This window comes from Suricata suricatta, chromosome 4 (genome assembly GCF_006229205.1).
Source record: "Suricata suricatta isolate VVHF042 chromosome 4, meerkat_22Aug2017_6uvM2_HiC, whole genome shotgun sequence".
Taxonomy (NCBI): Eukaryota; Metazoa; Chordata; class Mammalia; order Carnivora; family Herpestidae; genus Suricata; species Suricata suricatta.
The window spans coordinates 13,109,144-13,133,002 of NC_043703.1; positions in this window are offsets into that span (position 1 = coordinate 13,109,144).

Here is a 23,859-nt window from a genome sequence, read left to right on the forward strand (position 1 = left end):
AGAGGTAAAAACTGATCTGTGTCCTGATTGATGAGCAGGAATTGCCAAAAAGAAAGAAATGGTCTGTGCAAGGTGTGTGTGTGTGTGTGTGTGTGTGTGTGGCCGTGGGGATAGACATTCCAGCAAAGGAAGCATCATGAACAAACAGTACTTTGTTGTTCCCAATGGCATGGGATGAGACTAGAGTGCCACCTTAAGCCTGGGCACAGACCAGACTGAGCAGTTCTGGGCCTCACACTTTAGTGTCCTTATGTATCTAAAACACTGCAACACAAAGCATTTTCTCTTCAGTCTAAAATTTCTAAAGAAAGTTCTCTGCAAGTCGTTGACCAGTTGAGCAAATAGGAACTACCAGGAAAGGATGCAGGAGGCAAACTGGGCCTCCAGGCCAGAGGATACGGGGGCCGTTGCTGGGAGTGTGCAAGTGTGTGAAGAGGGAGGAGGCAATCCCAGCCTCTGCTCCTGGGAACCAGAGGAGTGGGGAGCTTCCGTCTAAAGTTGGCCACCCAAGTCACCCGGGCAACATTTAGGCAAACTGAGATCCTCTTATAATTACAGCCCTCTTTCCCCTGCTCAGGTGGCAAAGTTCTGAAAGGTGCTTAGAACTGCCAGATTTGGAAACTATTGGAAATGGAAAGTGTGGATGAGAGGCACCTGCCTGGCCTGGCACCTCCCAGAGCTGCGCAGGGCAGCCCCCGCCCAGGTTTTCTCTCTGCCTGGACCAGCTCCCACCCTGTTTTCCCCCAGCAGATGGGCTCTGGGTCCCTCTCAGGCCCGCTCATGGCAAGGCTGCCCTCGGGGAGATAGGGCTCCACTAGCCACCAGACTGGGTTTCATAATTTATAGACTTAAATACCTGGCATCAGACCTCTATCTGTTCTCCTTCCTCAGCCCACAAATGTTATGGCCCAGATGGGAAAGGAGAAGGCGGGGCCAGGTCCTGTAAGGCATTGATTGGCACTTGCCCTTGTTGTGAGAGGTTCTTTGTGCTAATTGCTTTGTTCTTCTTTAAATCTTAAGTATGGAGCACACATTCTTTGTTGTGACTTCGTTGTCATGTTGGGTTGTGATAGTGGTGGTTTGTAAACCAGATCAGATCAGCCTGCAGCTGAAGGTGGGCCATGCTCAGGTTGGCTTGGAAATGATCTTCTGTGGTGTCCCTTCTTTCCTCTAAATTTACACACACACACACACACACACACACACACACCACCTAGGAAGCTCGAGCTTCTCAAGATCTCCAGTGCCCTGACTTTCCAATCTCCCCCACCCCATCTATGGTCTTCTTTAGTCATCTAAATCTCAGCAAGGCAATAAGAATAAACCTGTTTTATGTTAGATCTTGAAAGTAGATTACTAAAAAATATAATTTTGCACCTGTTTGCACTCTTGGAAGCTATGGGCAAAGATGAGTATATTCACTCTCACCAGCCTGAGTCTGTGGAGAGAGGCTGAGCTGCATGATGTCCTTACACTTCTTAATGGCTGTCCTGACTTCCTCCTGAGGACTGTGAATGAACAGTGAGGAGCACAAGGGACCTATATTTTCCAGATTTAGGACCTATGCTTAGAGTTTCATAATTTCCCTAAGCCATAAGCAGCAGGAACTGCAGTCATAAGACAAAGAAACCTATGTGTATGGATGTGTGTATTCAAAGTAACAGGTGTTACATAGAAAATACACTCAATTCTGCACATAGGAGTCCTCTCTGCAAGAATTCACGTATATGAGTCACTGAACGTTTCCACTTATCCAAGGTTAAGGGTAAGAACCAGTCCATTTCCTATTCCCCCACGAGACTTCATTCTTAGGGTTGGTTTGATATAGATCTTAGCTGAATGTCCTCCTCACACTCTGAGTCCCTGTGTTACAATATAGGGCTTTTATTTCTAAGAAAAACCACTCATTGTATTCACAAAATAGACCCCAAACACCATGCAAGTGTGTCTACCAATTCCAAATAAATTTGCAAAGCTTGGGGCAACTGGAGCCATGGCAAGCTTTCATTTGTCAATTGCTGGTAAGTCCCCAGTACCATCAGGAAGGTTTGTGTTCTATCAGCACAATGACAGAATTCATGGTCATCTAGAATATGCTATTCTACTATATATGCATTTCAACATGATGCTTAACTTGTTTATTCATAAAAATATTACAGCTATAATATTAAGTATAGTGAAAGCTCATAATAATCTGTACAAGATTTGTCCCAAACTACTATAATCCAGTAAAAGAAGTCAAAGCTACTAGAAAAGCTGAACGTTCCAACATGCTTTGGGAATTTCAAACCTTAAAGTCCAAACACTTCCATGGAACCCATTCAAAGATTATCTTTACCCACTCTCACAAGGTACAACTTAGCCGCAAAAGGAGTTGATGAAGGTTATAATGAGCAAGCAATGAGAAAAGAGCCAAATACTTGAAAGTCTCTAGAGGGGCGTGGGCAAAAGAAGATGCTGGGTTCTTGAAAACCAGAGTATGAGGTCCAATCGGATTAATTTTCCTTTCTGTGCCGAATGTCATTGGAATTAATCTGCACTGGCTTCAGTGAAAGACAACCTCCTAACCAGCGCGTCTCCAACTTCATTGTGCATAGGAATTGCCTGGCATTGTGCTAAAAAGAGGATGGAGGGCTTGAGATTCTCTTTTTCTAAAGCCTGCCCCGTGATGCCGAAGCTGGTGCACATAGACTGCAATGGGAACAGCAAGGACCAACAGGCATCTTTCAGCAAAACACGGAGATTTCCATCTTCAGTATCACTACAGATCTTTGCATGACATTCTCCATCTCCACTGAAAAATGATGCGCCAACTGCCTCCTTTCACTTTTGCCTAAACCGTGGGGTCAGAAAAAAAATAGGTTGTAACAAATAAATAGTTTTGAGTGAAATAAAAGAAACTCCTCTTCAATGAGCTGTAAAGCCAACCTCTGGCTGCAACCATGCTAAGAGCAGCATGTTTGGAAAGCAGAGATTCCTGGTTTCCATTCCAAGGTGTTTATCCTTGAGAATGAAAAGCCAATACCAACAACTATGGTTAGCTTGGCTCTAATGAAGCAGAGGGCAGCCACCAGGCTGTGCTAACAGTGTGAGTGCTGCAGGCAGATGGACAGTGGCCAGCCAGCGCGGCGTGGCTTAGCAACACCCATCGGATGTCCTGAGAGCAAGCTGGAAGGTACGTCCATGCTCAGAGAACAAATGGGGGCAAGAACGGACTTAAATGGTTTGTTATTGCCTCATAAATTATATTCTGTAAATACAGTGGTCCAAATCCTGCCTCGATTACTCACCTACAAAGCCAAGAGAATTAAGTGCTGAGATCCAAAAGAGAATTGATGGATCCAATATTTTTAATTTTCAAAACTGCCTTTATAGTTGGCCATATACCTCTTAAGCATATTTATGGTCTCACCTGTCTTATCCTTTCTGTGTGTGTGTGTGTGTGTATGTGTGTGTATGTGTGTATGTGTGTGTGTATGTGTGTGTGTATGTGTGTATGTGTGTGCATGTGTGTGTGCGTGTATGTGTGTGTATGTGTGTGTGTATGTGTGTATGTGTGTGTGTATGTGTGTGTGTGTGTGGCTGTGGGTGCTCCAGCGCTTCGCAATCAAGCTACCGAAGTTAGTGCTATGTTTTCTGCACTGTTTTCAAAGAGTTAAAGGCAAACTAAATGCAATTAGATAGAGATGAAGAAATGCCTGCTCTTTATTTCTAGTAAGCAGAAGGCCTCCTGTTTTGGTGGCTGCACATTTATTCTTTCCTTGAAGCAATGGTTCCTTTCAATGAAAGCAATTTGAGATTTATTAGGGAAGGGTTTTTTTGGTTTTTTTGTTTTGTTTTTTTTTTTTTTGCAGTGAGTGTGGAAGCAGCCAGCTAGCTCAGCAAGGTGAGCTAAATACAGTTTGGATTTTCCTTAGCTGCCTGAAAGACAATTGTCTGATTCCAGAAGGCTCTCTCTCCAGACTTAACATTATAAAGGACATCTGTCTCCTAACAGAGTTAGGAGTTAGAAGACATAAGAAAATAACTTCCTTCCCAAGACATATAATGACTTTAGATTTAGACAAGGTTGAGAATGAGCGGAACAAAATTATATTTTGGATGGAAAGGTTATTTTAAACCTGGATTGTGTGTGTGTGTGTGTGTGTAATGTTTATATATACATATAATATAATTATATATAATTTATATTAATGATATATTAAACTCATGCACACACATGTGCACACACATGCATGCGCACGCACGTGCACACACACACACACACACACACACACACAACCTTGGTAAAGAGAAAAAGAGAAGAAGAGAGCAACCTGAAATGGGAGCATGGAAAATATGTTTCTAATTCAAATAAAAATAGCTAAAAAAATGTCCCAAAGTCCGTTTGTACTAATCTGGTGGTTCCCTGAAATCTAAGCCAAGGAAACAAAGAGCTCTAAAAATGAGCATTTTTAAAAACATGAGGTCCCTGGGAGTCTAGGCCCATATCAAAATTGTACTTATGAAATTTGAAGGCACTGGAATACTCTTGCCCTGATGTACGGAAGAGGCCTTAGAACCAGATCTGTCCAAAGATTTCTCTTTTGGAATTGACACAAGTTATTGGCCCTCTCCAGTGTATGGTTCCTCTACTCCTAGAATCACTTTCTTAATAAGCCAAGGTGAATTTCAGATGAACTAGCCCATCCATCCATCCATTCATCCATCCACTTTTCTTTCCACCATTTATTCATTCAAGAAACATTTAGGTCATACAAATCTTGTGCCAAGTACTCTGTTAGGCATTAAAGAAAACAGCAGAACAAGACGCTTCTCTCCTGTGTTGCCTTCTCTGCTTCTTCCAGACAGATTTAATCACTTCTTCTCTGCACTGCTGATGTGAATCCATATTCTTCCAAACACAACCGGGTGAAAAATGGGGTTAACATCCTCCTCGGAAAACTAAAAGCCCTTATTCTCATAAGGGAATAGAAAATTGGTCCATCTCCAGTCTAATTTTTGTACACATTTAGTTTCCTTTTATGACTATGGGCTCTGAGAGGAAGAAATTCTGTTTCACCTACCAAGTTTCCCCCACTTCTACATATATTAGACACACATAGGGAAGGAAGGAAGTAAGGAAGGAAGGAAGGAAGGAAGGAAGGAAGGAAGGAAGGAAGCAAGAAAGGAAGGAAGGAAGCAAGGAAGGAAAGGAAGGGAAGGAAGGGGGAAGGGAAGGAAAGAAGGAGCAAATGAAGGTCAGCCTTTGGTTCCTGAGCACACTTGAGCACATGGTCTGGAACAGACTATCTGTCCTTTAGAAATATTTACTACATGAAATTGAATTCACAGATGCAACATCTAATGAATGAGAGACACATAGGACTTGGTTGTTCGAGTTCAGCTAAGTCCCTTCTACAAAGAAGTATGTCAAAGGGTAGTGGTAGCATATGGGAGAAATTTACAGGCACACTTTATGTGGAAGCAGCATATTGGTAAATTTCCCGAATGTCTGGGAATCTCATTATACTGTGGACATGGTCAAATTGTTGGCCACCTTGCTGCCAATGCTTTGTGAACAGGCACCAGACTTCTGGGGCTGGGCATGACCCTTTAGGGTGTGCTTCTGCCAGGAGTCTACACTACCCTTTGTTCCAGTCATTTAGAGAACAGTCAGGTATTCACAGGTAGTCTTATTAAAGGTTTTCTATTTTCTCTAAATATAATGATTTCCTTTCTTGTTTTATGTTTACTGTTTAATCAAAATTACATGTGTTCATAGCATTAAAATGAAGATTTTTTCTGCAAGTCTTATTAAAAACATCCCAGTAGCTTCTTCTCCCCTGTCTCCCAACTACTTTAACTGTTAACTACTTCTATTTGCTGACTTCTATTGACTAATGTCTTTTGATTATACTTTCATTTATATAAATAATGTGCCCATAGTGTTCAGTTACTGTTTTTAGTTCTCCATAGGAGACTAGAAATTAGAATTTAGGAGGTTTTCTAGCCCTCTCCTCCCCCAGGCAGACTCTCTCTCTCTCTCATCCCCCTCTCTTCTCTCCTCATATTCTTCTTATACAATTATATTATAATGTTGGTTTGCATCAATATATGGTCTTTCATGGTTGCTGTGAAGTTGAAGAACACTATTTCCAGTTGAGCCATATAGTGAACTATTGTTACATTTCCTTTCTTACACTCATGTTTACGTGCCTGGAGTTAGTGATTGTCGCTTCCCTTCACTTCCCCTCCCCATCCCCTCTCCCCTCCCCTCCCCTTCCCTCCCCATCCCCTCTCCCCTCCCCTCCCCTTCCCTTCCCTCCTCTCCCCTTCCTTTCTCTTCTCTTTTCTTCCCATAGAGGGAGTTGCTTAGTTTTCTATATACCTATTACTAACTAATCCCTATATGCTCCACCGTATATGTAAATATCCTCTAAATAAACACATACATTCACTATGCCATTGATTCTTCTGTTATGAGACATTCTTCTAAGCCCTGTGCCTCCCTGGCAGGATCTGGTATTAATATCCTCTGCATTTACTGCTGACATGCCCTTCTGGGATCTCTCTTCACCATCGCCGTTGGCGATTACTTTGGCTACTCTGTGTTTCATTACTTGGTTCCTTAACCCACTATCCTTATTTTAGTTACATACTTCTTTGTTTTATAATTTTTCTTCTTCCAGTTGCTGCCTGCAAAAAGGTGCAAGGAAAGAAAATTTTGGTTGTTTAAATGTTTTTAAAGAGAGGAACGAATGGGGACCTAGGATACCCAACCATATCTTCATTTTATACTCTCAGTTGATGGTGTGACTGAAGACAGAGCACTAAATTGCAAAGCATATCCCCCTCCACATTTTGAAGCTGTGCTTTGACACGTGCCTCTGCTTTCCAGCCTGAAATTGAGAAGTGCAATGCGCTCCTGAATCTTGATAATTTGTTTTTAACTTTCTGAAAGCTTTATGAAACATTTGGTCTCTAGCCGTCTGAAATTGAACAGTGATGTACCTGGCCTTGGGCCTTTTTTCTCCAGATTTCTGACACTTGGTAGTCCCTTTAATATGGAAACTAATGTACATCCATTCTAGAAACTTTATAGCATTTCTTGGATAGTTTTCTCCTCTCTGCTTCCTCTTTCTTTTCGTATGAAACTCCTATCACTTGATTTTGCACCTCTTGGGTTAATATCTCTTTAGAAATATTTTTCTTTCATTGTTCACTTACTTGCCTTTCCCCCTTTCAAGAAACTTTCCTGAGCTTTATCTTTCAACCTTTTATTGAGATTTTCCTGCTTTTCTATAGCACTCTTTTATAATTTTTAAGATTCCTTTCTGCTTTCTGAATGTTCCTTTATAAAGAGTTCTTTTTCTTGTTTCATGAATGTGATCAGCCATCCCAGTCTTTTTGAAATGTTTTTCCATGACACTATTTTCTTGTTTTATTCCAAATTCTTTTTTGTTCTTCTTTTCGCCTCTGACTCCCAAGTTGGATATTTCCTAAAATATCATCTTTGGATGTTTGTAGGTCTGTAAAGGGGCACCGAAAGTTCTTCGTAGGAGGACTTGTTGTCATATGCACATTAGAGAGGAATCTGGTTGGTCATTTCAGGATGGCGCTCATGATGATGAGTATTTACAGGTCCCCTTAGTTCTTGCCTACCAATAAAATTCTCCAATGAAAAAAACTTCCAATCTACTACCTGTAAGGTATTATCTAGGCTGTCTGAATATTGGCATTAATAGAAAAGAAATGGGGGCACCGAGGTGGCTCAGTCAGTTAAGCATCTGACTCTTGGTTTTAGCTCAGGTCATGATCTCATGGCTTGTGGGTTCGAGCCCAGTGTTGGGCTCTTGCTGACAGCTGCAGAGCATGCTTGGGATTCTCTCTCTTTCCTTCTCTCTGCCCCCTCTTGCTCTCTCTCTCTCTTCCTCTCTCAAAATAAAATTTTTTTTTTAAAGGAAAGGAAATGAAGGTGGAGGTTATCGCACAGTTTGGTGCATAAACTTCCATTTAATACCTCTGTAACCTTTCTTGGTGGTCCTGGAGCTCGCATGTCCAATTCTAAGAAGCTAATTCTGTGTATCTCTTTCCAACTCCATTATCAGAGACTTTGTGTTGTTAGCTCACAATTAGCTTTGGTGGGAGTATTTTATCCCTCTAAAGTTGGCAGTGACTACAAATGGTCTCCCTCATTCCCAGCCCAAGCTGATCGTTAACAGAACTGGTGCTTTGTGGAGCTTGCTACGCCTGCCCTGAGCTATGTCTGGGTCTTCCCTGTGCCAGAACGCCTCTGGCTTACTCTCCAAAAACACACTTCTAGTCAACTACTGGGGGCAGTGGGGGAGGGAAAGGAGCATGCTCCTGGAGTTATGCAGCATGGGGAGAGGGGACCTAGCATCTATCTGCCTCTCTCATCTCCAGCCCTCTCTTTACTTCCACTTTGAAAAGCACCAGGCATCATTGCTCCTGGTTTTCTGACTCACAGTCAGGTCTCTTCTCATCTCTACCTGCTGCTGGCTTAGGTTTCAGCTTCCTGAGATCTGCCGAGTCAGTGGTCATTCATCCATCTGCTTTGCAACATGCAAATTTAGGTTTCTGTGGTCTCCTCTTTGTTTAAGGGTTTTTATGTTTTTTAAACACCCTTTACACTCCTTTTAGAGGTTTGAGGGAGGAACTCAATCTGCTTTTTTATTTTTGTTTTTTATTTTTAATTAAGACAGATTTGGCATATAATGTTATATTAGTCTCAGGTGTACAATATAGTGATGTGACAATTGTATATATATTATGCCCATGCCGATAAGTTTATCTGTCCTTTGTTAACATCCAATGTTATTACAATATTAGTGACAACTATACTCCGTAGAGTCTACTTGTCCTCCCCATGAGAGGATTTGTAAAACAACCAGAAGTTTATACCTCTTAATGCTCTTCACCTGTTTCTCCTGTTCCCCTCACCTCCCTCCCCTCTTCCAACCACCAATTTGTTCTTTGTATTTGAGTCTGTTTCTTTCGTTGTTGTTATTGTTCTTTTATATTTGTTTTGGTTTTTAGATTCCACATATGAGTGAAGTCATATGGTATTTGTCTTTCTCTGTCTGTCTTAGTTCACTTGGCATGATACACTCTAGGTCCATCCATGTTGTCACAAGTGGCAAGATCTCATTCTTTTCTATGGACTAGTTATATTCCTCTGTGTGTGTGTGCGTGTTTGCGTGTGTGTGTGTGTGTGTGTGTGTGTGTGTGTACACTATAGATAGGTAGATAGATAGATGGATAGAAATAGATAGATGTCTTTTTTATCCATTCATCCAATGATAGACACTTGGGTTGCTTCCATATCTTGGCTATTATGAATAACGTTGCAATAAACATAGGGGCAATATGTCTTTTTGAATTAGTGTTTTCCTTGTCTTCAGATAAATACCCATAAGAGAAATTGCCAGGTTTTATGGTACTTCTATTTTTCTGTCTTTTTGATGTGAAAATCCAACTGAAGACTTTATGGTGTATTAGGGACTGGCCAAGAATCTGAGGGGCCTGGACTACTGAAATATTCCTCCTATCCTGGGCCCACCCAGAAGTGCCTCTAGAGACCCTGGGAGGCCCCACAGCCAAGGTGGGCTTTCTCGTGCTGGAGTTAATAGTATGCAGGTCATCATGGCCCTTGGGGGCAGGCTCAGAACCACATGAGTGAGGATGGAGTTATCATGGATATTTGCTAAGTAATTGCTTGATGCTGACAGGGTTTGGCCAATTGCTACACACTTGGTAACTCTGACTTCCTGAAACTCCGTCTTATTGGCCTTTGTAAAACACATACATATTTCCTCTTGGAAAAGTTTCCAAGTACCAGAGCACCCGAAGAGATCCTGTGGATTTGAGCCATTACCTGTTGGTCCATAAATTGGTTAGAATTTATTTGGCAATTGAGAAATAACTAATCTTGCTTCTGTTCCATACAGCCTCAAGGTTCACACCATTCATCTTGTTAAATTCAGTTTTTCAGCTCCAAGAGGTAAGAAGGCATCTCAGCATGCATAACTCTGATGAACAAATGGCATTTCTGGGCTCGTCACAACAAAAATGTGTGCTGGGCAAGGAAAGAGCCATGCTGATTCCTTTCATTTCGTGCCCAGTGGCCCTGCCAGTGGTGAGTGTAGGATGGCTGATTACTGAAGACTGGAAAACTTTTCCACTTTTCCTTACGAGACTGGCAACAATTTCTGAGACAAAGAACACTCTTGGCCCTGCAGGCAACCATGCAGCGCCAATGTATGATCGGAAAACATGCTCTAAATGGTTGGCCTGGACTCTCAAGAGACCTTGTTCTCGGGGGAGCTGGTGTCTGACATGATGGAGGTACCAACTTCACTTCTGGGAGAACAACTTCCCTGCTGAGACCAGAGGGAAAGGCTTCCATCACGTTGAGAAACATCATGTAAGTGTAGGAACCCAGGAGAGCAATGAATTCTGGGTAAAAGTGGTGCCTCACAGGGATAGGAGAGTCAGGCGTCCATCATATAAACGTATGGGTCCCAGCCTCGGCTCACCGGTTCCCAGCCATTTGCCTTTGGGCAACTGACTCTCTCTAAGCTTCATTCTCTTTGCCAAAATGGAGGTAAGAATAAGGATTACCTGAGGGAAGCTGCTGGGTGTCATGAAAAGCAAGGAGCCCACTAAGAGTTTGCTGTTGTGGGCTGTCACTGTGGGTGACATGGCTGCCCCCAGTCAGTTCAGAGTTACAGCGAGGTGGCTTCCTTGGAAGGGAGAGATCAAGGGGCAGGGTCTACTCTCTGAGGAAGTGGCAGGGCTGCTCCCTGAGAAATAAGAGAATGACTTAATGAACTCGAGGAAGATGCAGAGTTGACATTAAATATTTACGAAGCACCCAGAGCACGTGAGAAAGCAGATGGATTTCTCTCCAGGAACATTTCACTTAACTTCAGACAAGGCATTAAACATCCATCAGAAGCATAAACACATCCTCATGGAACCACTAATGAGAAGGTACCTTCGGAAGCATAATATTGCAGTCTTCAATGCCTGCCAGAGCTGAGCCTTGCCCTATCACTTTCTCTCCTCTGTTTTACACCCACACAGTTCACTGGCAGAGCCCTGCATCTCAAAGACACGCAGCCTCAGTGACAGTGTATTTTGGCTTGAGCTCAGGCACATTTCATAAAATACACACACACAGCAAACATAATTGTGGAAAGTTCCCAAGTTCAGAGCTGGGTGTGAGTCTTTGCTCCTAGTTAGCCATTTTATTATTTATTAATTTTTTTAAATGTTCATTTTTTTGAGAGACACAGAGAGCGTGAATTGAGGAGGGGCAGAGAGAGGGGGAGACGCAGAATCTGAAGCAGGCTCCAGGCTCTGAGCTGTCAGCACGGAGCCCAAAGAGGGTTTGAACTCACAAACTGTGAGATCATGACCTGAGCTGAAGTCGGAAGCTTAACTGACTGAACCATCCAGGCTCACCTTTAGGTTTTTAATGGTGAAACTTCATATGTGTGTGTGTGTGTGTGTGTGTGTGTGTGTGTGTGTATGTACAAGTGTATGTGTGCTAGTATGTATGAGTACATATGGATTTATACTAAGAATGGACATAATTACCCCACTTCTGCTTTTAAGAGCAGTTACTGTTACCCCAGGATTCCATTACATCCTATGCAAGACATTCACTAACTCTGAAAATATAAGGTATAAGGAATATATACCTTAGCATAGAAATCTTGAAATATTCCATGGAAGATAGTAAATAATTAAGTGGCACTGATCCATATCTTATATGATACTGTCTCTTTGCTTCTTCATCTATACAGTCATGGATTTTTTTTCTTTTTAAAATAGACTTTACTTTTAGGGCTATTTTAGGTCTACTGCAAAGTTGAGCTAGGTACAGAGATTTCCCATATACCCTCTGCCCCCCACATGCATAGCCTCCTTTATTATCAACATCCACCACCCGAGTGGGACCTATGTCCCAATTTATGAACGTACATGGACACATCACAATCACTCAAAGTCATAGTTTGCCTTGGGTTCACTCTTGCACACTCTGTGGGTTTTGACAACTGTATAATGACATGTGTCCATAGATTATGCTAATGGGTCTTTGGCCTTGCTGAATTCAAAGAATAGGAAACCAAAACCAGATTTTTCTCCCCAGGCTCCACAGGCAGAAACTCCCCCAGCTCAGAAACACACAGAGCTACCCTTCTACTCAGAGCATGTTCTAATCATACAAGGCAGCTCCAACTTAAAAAACGAAATGTCTCCACAGATGCCTCATGTGAACACTGTCAGTAAATGAGTATGTTTTCCGGGACTGAGCCTGTGCTGTTACTCTTTTCCCTGTAACCAACTGTTCAGCCTCCCTGTTTCTCAAGCATTTATCCTCAACCTTGTGACTTTTCCCACCACCAAGCTCACACATTGGCAGGTTAGGCTACGTGGAGCCCTGACCCATGCCTGATTCTGTGGTTATTTCTTCCTCTTTTCTACTTCCCTCCAGATTGCCCAGGGCCAGGGGGTCCTTGGCATTTCTTGCCCCTCCCCCCTCCTGCTCCCTGCATTATGTGTTTTTGGTTATTGCCCCTTAATTCTAGAGCGTGCTTGCACTCCTCACTCCCTCTCGGGCACCTCTTTTGTCCTCAAGCCATGAATTTCTTCTCTTCCCTCATGGAAAACATGCTCTGGACATGAGACAAACCAGCCTCTACTTTCTCTCCTTAGGTACCTGAATGGATGCTGCTTTTAATGCTATTTCTTTCCTCTCCTGGTATTAAGGGCAGAGAAAGCTCTGGTTTTCATTGGCTCCATTACATTATTACAGTGCCAAATACCTCCTAAACTACGACCAATGTGAGAAATGGACTCTTTCATTTGCAAGCTGAAAAATCAGGTAAATATGAGCATTTCTTTATTTAGTTAGTAGGAAAAAAATCATCCTAGATTGTCCATGTGGGACCATTCCTAGCCACTGGTGGGCTATCACTTTACACTCAGCCGAAGTTACAGCACCGGGTGGGGAGGCATGATTATAGAAACAGAGTTAGGGACAAATGCCAACATGAACATGTATTATATAAACAGAGCTCAAATTACCTCCATACATTCTGAATTTAGAAATCTCACCAATCTGCAGATGAAAAACATTCTTGCAAGTATCTAAGTCTGGGATAATATAAAGTGAACGGACAGTGCATTGAGCACTAGAAGCATTGTTAGGAATTTCTCATGCTTTGTGCAACTTGCTGGCTTCACATGCAACTGAAGGAACGGGACAGCCAATCAAAGTAGCTCATTTAACTTTTCAAATTTCCAGATGCTGTTCTTGTCTCTGCTCCTGTTTGGATAACTGCCCATTTTATTTTCTTTCCAATAAAACCTGGTGTGCAACGCCCCCGTTGGATGCTGCTGCTTTTACCTTGCTTCTCCTAAATTATCCAAAACAAACAGGGCTCTGTTGTGGTCCATAGTACACCAGGAACCTCCCCCATCTGGCTGCAGATCCAAGGGTTGCCTTTTTCACAAAGAGAAGGCCAGTGTGTCTTTTCCTGAGAAAAATATGTATCCCAACCAGAAGTAGCCAGTGAGGCTTCATTTTAGTCCTGCCCACCTCATCCTCAGAAGTCAAGAACCCCTATTATTGTTGGGTGACTGGTCATGGTCCCCTGGGAACAGATCCATCCTAGTCATCCCTGGTTGCTGCCCTTGGCTTTGAGTAGGAAGGAAAATTAGCCATGCATTCTAATGAAAATGGTAGAACACAGCTTTGGATTTTGAACAGGGAAAAGGCTTTCTGTAAAATTAGAGCTCCAGGCAACCTTCCTGTTTCAGTCATTCCTGTGACACATAGGGCCCTTCCTCGACAGGACCGCCACACAGATTTCTCACTCCCCATTGACCATTCTTAAGGCCCCTTGATCAAGTGAGATCTCTGTATGACAGCAACCTTCCCTTAATAAGTCATATTTTTAAGCTGCAAATGTGACTTCATCCTGAATGAAGGGTGAATTTCATATGTGAGCCTTGGAAGGAATATGAGAGAAGTGTTTTAATATCTCGTCCATGGTGGACTGGATCTGTTGTTAAAAAGTTTTTTTTTTCTTTTAAAATGAGGAATGCTTTCTTTGAATAAAATCTTACATGGAAGACTGCTATAAACATCACATAAAAGTGTAACTGCCCTGGGGGAAACCAAGGTAGACCAATTGTTGGGTCCACCTAGTCCCTGAGGTAGCCATGCTGAAGCCTTTCCTTGGGGCATGATCTGAAGAACTTGGACTCAGACGATACGTCAGGCTGTTTCCTTAAACAGATTGTTATTTGGTAATGTACCTGCACTGCCCAGTCTTGGACACCATCTTGTGCCCATATGTTTTAGTTGGTCAGTTTGCATGTAAAAATAATGCCAAGTCTTAAGTATACACACTGGAGGCAAAGCTATGAAGATATTAGCTAGCAACCACTTACAAAATAAAGGAAAATACACAGTAATATCAAGACCTATATACTCACTTTACATGGTGAGCTATCACCCCAATATACCAGATAGCATGCCCTCAATTAACTTGGTTCTTTTTCCTTTGTCCTTTCCCCTTTCACTTTCTTCTTGCCATCCTCTGCTCTTTCTCTTCTCTCTTATATCCTTTTTTGGGGGGGGGGGGGCTGCCTCTTTTTCTCCTTGATCACCTTTGATCTCTTTTTTTTCTTTTTCTTCATCTTTAACACTTTTACTTTATTTCTTATTATTTTCACTTTTTGCATTTTCTCAGCTTCCGTCTGTTTCTTCAGTATCAGTCAGGCTGGGACAGGTTACACTGCAGTAACAAACATCTCCACAATCTCAGGTACTTAAACCAAAAGTTGATTTCTCAGTCATTCCTCATGAGCATCACAGTTTGATGGGGGCTCTGCTCATTGTAGTCATCCTCAGATCTAGGCTGCTGGAAGAGCAATTTTCTCAAATGCTGCTAGAACAAAAAGAGGATGGGAAAAGCATACATTGTCTCCAGAAGCTTCCTCCTAGACATGAAATACATATCATCTGTCTCCTATTTCATTGCCAAAGTGAGTTACACAGGCATACTTCAAGTTGGTGGTCAGAGTGCACTCCTACCTTGTGCCTGTGAGGTCAGAAAGTCCAAGCACATGGAAATGTTCCAGATGAGTGCCACACTCATTATGTTAACTCTGCAGATCGATTCCAGATTCCTCCTGCTCTTCAGTTCCTAATCTTTCTTCCCTCCAGCCCCATCCCTTGCCCTCCTCATTTGTCGCTGTCTGAGGCCCCTTCCAATTCCCTTGCCTTCCTTAGCCCATCATGTGGTAGTAGCACCAAGGATAGTCACAGGAAGTATTACTTAACATGCAGGGAGAGAAGCATCATGGTTTTACATATAATCCCTAGTGTAACATGATGATACTCCTTTAAGCAGAAGAGAAGTCTGTACCAGCTCCTTGTTTGGGCCCCTCCCTCTCTGAAAGGTGTGCCTCTGACGGACACTGGTCTTTTCCATTCTTGGTGCTAAAGTCATGCTGCTTAAGGGTCTCATGGAACCCTTTCCTAATTCTACTTGGCTTCATATTAATAATCATTTAAACTCTTTCTCCATAACCACCAAATAGCTGCCCTAAAATAAGTCAGGGAAAAACCATTCACACTATATTTTAAAAATATATAGTAAAGGCACAAAGCAAAAATGTAAGAAGGGTTACTTAGTATCAATTATAGTTATAATGAATATGGAGAGATAGCTGTATTGTAAAATTATAAGGAAGTCTCTGAGGTAAAGCCAAACCTTAGCGATCAATAAAATAGTACCTCAGAGTTGAAGAAAGGCAAGTACATTTTATTTGCATATAAATGTTACTCACTTCATCTACTTGGTCAGATAGCACTGGGACACACTAAGCTAGAAGTTAAAATGCCTACTATACCACTTCCTTTTCCCCAACTTGGTGAAAATCATATGCAGTTTTGAATCTTAGACCTCTTTTCTGGATAGCATTCAATAGCATAGGGCTACTAGGGAATTTATGAGGTACTGATAGCAGGAAGCTTCTTCAGAAATTCCTTTGTGTTGCCTGGAGTTCTGTGGCTCACATCAGCTAAGGGCTACGTGGTATGATCAGAGACAAACTGGGCTGATGCCAGGAGTGGTCACAGGTAAATGGCTGCTTCTGTGAGACGATAAAAAGACAGAGAAAACTTCTCAAACATCTCCTTCAATGTTTACCACATTGACACAATTTTATAATTACTCCTTTGAGAACTAATTTTTTTTTAAGTTTTCAGAAGAACCAGTAAGAATGTACCTGGGAGGTGCGGTAATTAATTTTTTAAGCCATCACTGACTACCATGGTATTTCAGGGTTACTTGATACCATAAATCTGGACCAGGTAGTATGTGAGAAGTGAGGAGTGCTCAGTCTTAAGAGGAAGTAGTAATTCTTGGGAAACCCAAAACCAAAACCAAAATTTACCACCTTCTCATTTTTTTTTCCCTGAAAAACATCTTTGAGTTTTCTCAAGGAAAACTGGAAAATTTTGTGATACAGAAACAAAACTAAATTTTCCAAAGCTGCATGTTAGTTCTACTCTTGGGCCACTAGAAATATCCCAGATTTCCCCTTAGGGTAAGTAAACATGTTTCAGTTCTTTGGCGAGTGTCCCTTCAAGCTGTTGGTTCCAAGATGGGGGACAGGAAGCAGACGCGTGGAGGTTGGGTTGGGAGGGGATGATATCAGGCAGCTGAGGATACACAGCAATGCAGATGTGGGGGCATGTATGATCCAGGCTGGGCCGGCCCATGACTATTTCAAGTTCATGGGTGGTGTGTAGGGAGGTGTGTCTGGCTTGTTCAACTCTAGGTTTTGAGGAACTGAGACCTAATAATGATTGAGTTTTCATAGTAATTCCAAACACTTTCAAATATACAGCTGGGGTGGGAATTGTTTCTAAAGGGCTAGAGACAAGACCCCTGTGTCCAGTACTTCATGATTCTATTTACAATTGAGGAGCTGGAGGTGAATATATGGTTTCAATAAGACAAGCCAAATTCCATTCTCTGTAGGAAATTAAGTCCTATTGATTAATAAAAAATGCAGAATTATTAATATCTTATCTTTACTAAAGTTTTTTTTTACCAAAGCAACCACTTTTGATGTTTTGTATACAATTAAAATAAATACTATAGTAATCATGTGTATTAATTCTTGTTAAATGAGAAAGCTAGCATCCCCTGGGCTTCCACCTCCTTTTCTTTGCTTCCTTTTTACCCTCTCTATGTTGAGTTGTTACTTAATTTTTTCTTTTTTGTTTTGCAAATCAGCCTTCTCTTCGGCTTAGTTCCATAGGTGACCAGAATTGGCTGTGCCTTATTTTAGGGAACCAAATATATGGAGAGGCAAAACCTCTCAAAAAAAGGGGAAAAGGTGACCTGGCTTTGGCTGCCTCTGTTGGAGGGAATGCTCCATTCCTGGGCCACAGCTCTCTCCGGTCTGCAGAAGCCCGCTTTCCATCTTGCAAACAGCCTCCGGCAGGTCTAGCTAATATCTCCATTCCTGCATGGGACGGACTCATGACACAGAGAATGTGAGCCATTGTGTAGTACTAGGGGTTCACACTCCCTATCCCTGCCCCACCCCCCAGGCTTTGAGGACTCTGAAATACAGTAAACGATGTATCAAATGTAAGGGGGGGAGTGACAGTGTGTGTAGACTGTAGTGGGCACAGATGCTTCAACCAAATTGGAGGCATAATATATTTACATTTCAAGACAGAAGAAAAAAATACGTGTGCTACTTTTAAATAAAGAATATTCAGCATACACAACAACTGAAGGAATTCTAACATGCATTACTTCCTCTAAATAAATACTACTTTCTCAAAGGAACTGACACATTGGATTTGGGGCATTTTCCTACTCTTATGAAGATGGTTTAAAATATATTTGCATTTCAGATTTTTTTTAAATCACTGAACATACATCATGTCATCAGACCCATCCTATTAAATGCCATCCTGGAAGTAAACTCATGAGATGCTGTTGCTAGAGCTGTACCTAAATGTCAGATGTAGGGCAGGTATGAAGAATGATTTTGATCACAACTTAGCATCAAAACGATTACCTTTGGGCTCTTTTTCTATAATAGTCTTTCCAGAGAGCTCATGACTTAACTGTTCCAAAATGAAGAATATTATTTTTCTTTACATTTCTTAATATTTATTTATTTTGAGAGAGAGATAGAGAACAAGTAGGGAGAGAGAGAGAGAGAGAGAGAGAGAGAGAGAGAGAGAGAGAGAGAGAGGGAGAATCCCAAGCAGTTTCCATGCTGTCAGCACAAAGCCTGACATGGGACTTGATTTCACGAACTGTGAGATCATGACCTGAGCCGTTGTTAAGAGCTGGGCACTTAACCAACTGGGCCACCCAGGTGCCCCAAGCATATTATTTTTCATAAGAGAAAAAATGGAGTTTTTCTGATCTAAAGGTGGAAAAGCCAATGTTTTGTCAGAAGCAAACATATTTTCTTTATAAAAGACAATGCAAAAGCCTTCCTGGACATCATTTTTGTCAGAATCTGCCAAATCAAGACCAAGAATGGGATGGGCACACAGAGCGGCTCTCAGAAGCCAAACCAAGAAGAAAAATGTTAAGACAGATAAACATGATGTCATGTTTCTGAGACTTCCTGACCATCCTTAAAGCAGACCATCTGTCCCTGATGACGACACTCACTGGATGAGACCTGGAGGAATGTAACTCTTTGTAAAATCTCTGAAACACTGAATTTGTTCCCCAGTATTCCAGTTCTGTAGCAAATCTGTTACCCAGATGTAATTTTAGAAGCATCATAGTTCTTGGCTCCCTGAAGGAAGAATTTCAATTTAGAAAAGGCATTATAGACTAACAAGAGAAGAATGCTCAAAACCTAAATTACCCCAAACAAACCAGGATGCGACATAAGGGAAGCAACTAGAGAATTCAGCAATAGGCCAAGGTGAGTTCCAGCCCCTCTTACCACTGGGGGGAAAAATGCTCTGACAGCAAACAAAAATGAAACTCAGCAACATGATCCAAATGCTAAGCACACAATCTGGTTTTGATGAACAAGTTACCTTTCGCTAAGGATTTACCTAAGTGTCAGTTAGCACATGAACAATTTCAAAGCGGATGTTCACCGAAGGGGTGTGTGTGTGTGTGTGTGTGTGTGTGTGTGTGTGTGTGTGTGTGTGTGAGACTATGCATCCCCAGCCCTCTACAAAGGGGCATATGGTATTGAGAAAACAAAGTTGTCATGATAGGATCCATAAACAGAGTAATAATAGGAGAAGTCATAAAGGTTCAACAAGAAGAGCCTCAAGGAAGCACAGGTGAAATGGTGGAAGACGTCAGGCAGTGAAAACAGCTTGGAAAACTCTGCAGGGGCGGTGCCAAGCAATATACTCCACATAACCCTGAGAGGAGAGAGAGAATGGGTCCAGCCTTGAAGTAAGAAAGCAGATGAGTGCAGCAGCCACGAGTGAAAGCAGGGAAGGTGAGGGGCCAGAGGAGAGGACTCGGGAGGGGCGGAAGGACACCATCACTCCACTCACACAGCTCTCCTGCGGAAGCGCATGCGCGCTCTGCTCTGGGCGTCCTCAGAGCCTCAGACCAGGTTCCCTCCGCGTGCTCCTTAAACTGGAGCACACCACACGAGAAGGTTCTTTCCGCTGCACGTACAACGACTGTGCATTTGATCACAGTGGCTTGGAAATCAAAAAGACTCTCCAAAATGAATCTGACAGATTCACAATACACCTAATGGCCATTGTACATGTGACAATTAGGTCTTATAAATCAGTACATTGCTTTTGCACCAGTAAACCAAGGTGGTAATTTTCCATTTCATTAGATTCATCAGTCACCATAGTATATAGTATAATGAGCACCATATACCCATTACCAAGAATAAATGGTTATTAATGCTTTGCCACATTTACTTTAATATTTTTTGATATAGTATATAAAGTAAGTTTCATGACATTTTACCCCTGAAGACTTCAGTACCATCTCTGAAAAGGAAGGACACTGTCCTGTATAATCACCACCCCCTTCTGCATCTACCAAAATAAACAACAGCACCTACCTATCATATAGTCCTTGTTCCATATTCAAATTTCCCACATTGTCCCCCAAATGTGTTTTATGACTCATTTATTCAAAGCAGGATCCAATCAAGGTCCACAAATGGCATTTGGTTGTTACATTTTTTTATTCTCTTTGGATCGTGCAGGCCTCCTCCACGTTTCCTACCTCTGCACTGTTATTTTCATGTTATTGAAGCATGTAGTGGAAGAGGTTAGCAGGGGCCTGGGGAATGGCCACCTTCTGGATTTGTCTAATTAACTTGCTCCTTGAGCCATTCCCCTTGGTTCCTACACTCTGTTTCCTGTAAGCCGGAAGTTAGATAAAATCCTGTTCAAACAGTTTTGGTAAAAAGACTTCATTGATGATGCTGTGTGCTCCAGAGCAACTTCCCGCAGGACCCACGCGTCCCACAGATCAAGAGACAAAGATGGAGCGCTAGGTTAAAGTGTGGTCATCAGAGCTAAACAGTTCTGGCACCTCCCCTAACTTCTTAACACCCAAATCTGCTGAATGTACTGCCCACCAGTAAACTTTCATGTGCTTCACCATAAACAAGCCCACATGATTGGCAGCAATAAGTAAAAACTATAAGTATTCATAGCCTTTCAGCATTTTGAGCATCAGTTATATTTAAGAATAAACTAACTTAATATCAGCTGCTCTTTGGTTTGATGGGAGGAAGGAGGGCAGTGAGCAGTGAAGAGAACACAAAGGAGTAGAAATGTCATGAGAAATGAAGAGATGAAGAGACCAAATAAAAACAGGAATTTGAGGAAACTTTTTCTTTAAACTCAGAGAGTGATCTATCATGAGACCTGACAGTTTAGACTCTAAAATCAGGACACAGGTATTCACCAGCTCTCATTGACTCTACAGAGAGGGGGAGACACAGAATCCAAAGCAGATTCCACGCTCTGAGATGTCAGCACAGAGCCTGACATGGGGCTTACACCCACGAACCGTGAGATTGTGACCTGAGCCAAAGTCAGATGCGTACCCAACTGAGCCACTCAGGTGCCCCAAGGAGCCATTTTCTTGTCCTGTATTTTTCCATTAAACATTCACAGGAGACTTCTTGAGAAAGTGGAAGGTGGGGGAAAGCTATCAGAAGCAGTGGCTAAATGGGGGTCTGGCTAAATGGGGGTCCAAAATTCCCCAGGGATGGGTCAGTGATGGGTGGGGGGAGCAGCTAAAATGGAAGCCATCTCTCCCTTCAATGCCACAGGGCCAGAGTCTTCTCAGACACAGAATTTCCTTGGTACTCTTCTTCACATATGGCCTTGGCGTTGACAGGACTCAGTGAGCCCAGAGTTCTACCTCTACCTCCAAACTCCCTAGGGGACACGACCTGAACTTAGCTGGTCTGAGGGCAATACAGTTTAATGGGCAGTTGATGGTACAAAGTGACATCAGTAGACCTCGTGATGAGCCTGGACAAGGGCAGTGAAACAGAACATCGTGAAATGCCATGGAGAAACATCGGTACATCTACTGTGGATGCTCAGAGGGTCAGGCCTATGATGGAATGCCTTCCTTTTCCTCTGAAGCCATCACTTTTCCTTTTGCCAGTGGGTCCCTCTCAGACAGGAAATCTCATGTTTCTCTGGGACATTCATAATATGATAATTCATTTCAATAATCAAGGCACTCTGCATCCTGTAAAAGGGAAAACCAATGAATTGTACCACTTGCAATTTTGCTCTGACAGGAATTAATGTGGAAGGTTTCTTATTTTATTGAGCCACCCACAAAAGGGAGCAGAGAAAGCCTCAAATTCCTCTAAAAGCTCGTATTCTAGCAAAATAACCCAGATAAACATTTATACTTCAGCTTTAAGATAATTTTCCCAAGTTCCATTTTTAACTTTCTGTGCAGCATAATCTTATTAGGATGGCTGATCACCTTCAGTTGGAGCATCAGCTCCTAGAAGACGGAGACAGTTACTAGACACTTACCCTGCAAACGACCTCAGTGACCATCCTGAGGTGGGGAATCCTAGGAGCTTTAGAAGGCGATCTCAGGGAGAGACATTGCCCTGTGCAATGAACATGAAGAGCACATGTGGGGAGGGGGACAAGCCGAGGGGGAGAGGGGGGAGGATGTTGCACGTGATCAACTCTGCCTCCCGTCTCCACCCACAGCAGAATGGAAAGACGCCTATCTTTCCTCTCATCAAGACTCATCAAACCAGTGCCATCTGGTCACCTGTTCTTCAGGGACAGCCTCCATTCCTACTGTGTTAACAGGTCCTGCATGCAGCAGGCAGCTGGGAGCCCTTGGCCACTCACATCGTGATACTAATGGGTACACACTGCACACTGAAATGGTTTTTTTTTTTTAATGGCACCATTATGAGGGAATTCTCATCAATTAAAGAAAATATTTACTATCTATTTTGGTCTCTTCTAGGGCTTTGGGACAGTCCACAGACTCCTGGAAGCCTTCAGAACCTCTACAGTACATAAGAATATGGTCATTTGGCCTCTTGAAATCCATCCATCACCCAAGCACAGTAATGGACTTGTGGAAGGTGCTCAAATGTTTCTTGCTGGACTGAACAGAAATGGTCACTTATGTGCATTTAAGTATCCTGCAACGATTTTCATTAGTCGAATCTTATGATGTGCCAGGCACTATACACATACTAGTTTCTTCACATGTGCTATTTCACTGACTTTTTGAAACAACCAAACAAAGTGGCTATTATCCCCATTTAAACACGAGAAAAATGAATGCCACAGAGGTTTCACACACTTAGAAAGTGCTGGAGCTGACATTTAAATACAGGTCCATCTAGATCCATACCCCAAAGTCTAAACACTAGGAGAAGGAAAGAAAGAGAAAGTGGGAAATGTCAATCTTGCCTTCAATAGATTGATAATCTTACCAGAAAACATGACACACTCCCATGAAATAATTGTAACATGGAACATAACAAATGCCTAAAAATAGGCACTATGTTCAGTTAGCAAGTGCTTCCAGAGGTCGAAGCTGGTGTTGATTAATGCACACAGGATGGTCAGGGAGGCAGTGAGGTTTAAGGTGGGATTCAGGAGACCACCATATTTTTGATAGACGCCAGTCTAAGGACTGGGCTTTGAGTCAGAGGGGAGGAGGATGGTAGAACCATGCTAGTGGGCATGGCAACTAGCATCCTTCAGGTGTGATACATCCTGGGTGCTGAGTAGCATGGTTAATTACAGCATGTAAGGGAAAGAAGCAGTGAATGAAGGAGTTACAGAGCTCAGTAGATCTTAAAGGAAAAGGTGAGGCATGCAGATTTAGGCAGGAAAAGCTACAGCATGGTGAAAACTGGGTTCTAGGGCAAATTGTCAGGTGGTGGTGGGCACAGCTTACTCCAGGCAGGGACTAGAGACAGAGAAAGCACCTTTTAGACTGCCAGTCACCAGAAGGATTGAGGAAAAACAGACTATCTTCCTTACCCAGGCCAAGTGGATTTGGACAGCTCCATGGAGAAGGTGCAGACATTAGCCATGGCTAGGACCAGAGTTAGATATGGGTAAATATTTGCTTTGCCTCAGCTGGAGAAGATGGATTTTTAATAAAGAGACAGTGTGACTCATGTCACAGAGTGTACCAACAATTCAGGAAAAAGCCACTTCAGGAAATGCCAGAATGGCAGGTAGTCTCTCTTGATGTGCTCTCAGGAAGGATTTGCACACACCCACGTGTACACACACGTATTTCCTCTTCCCAATGGCACTGG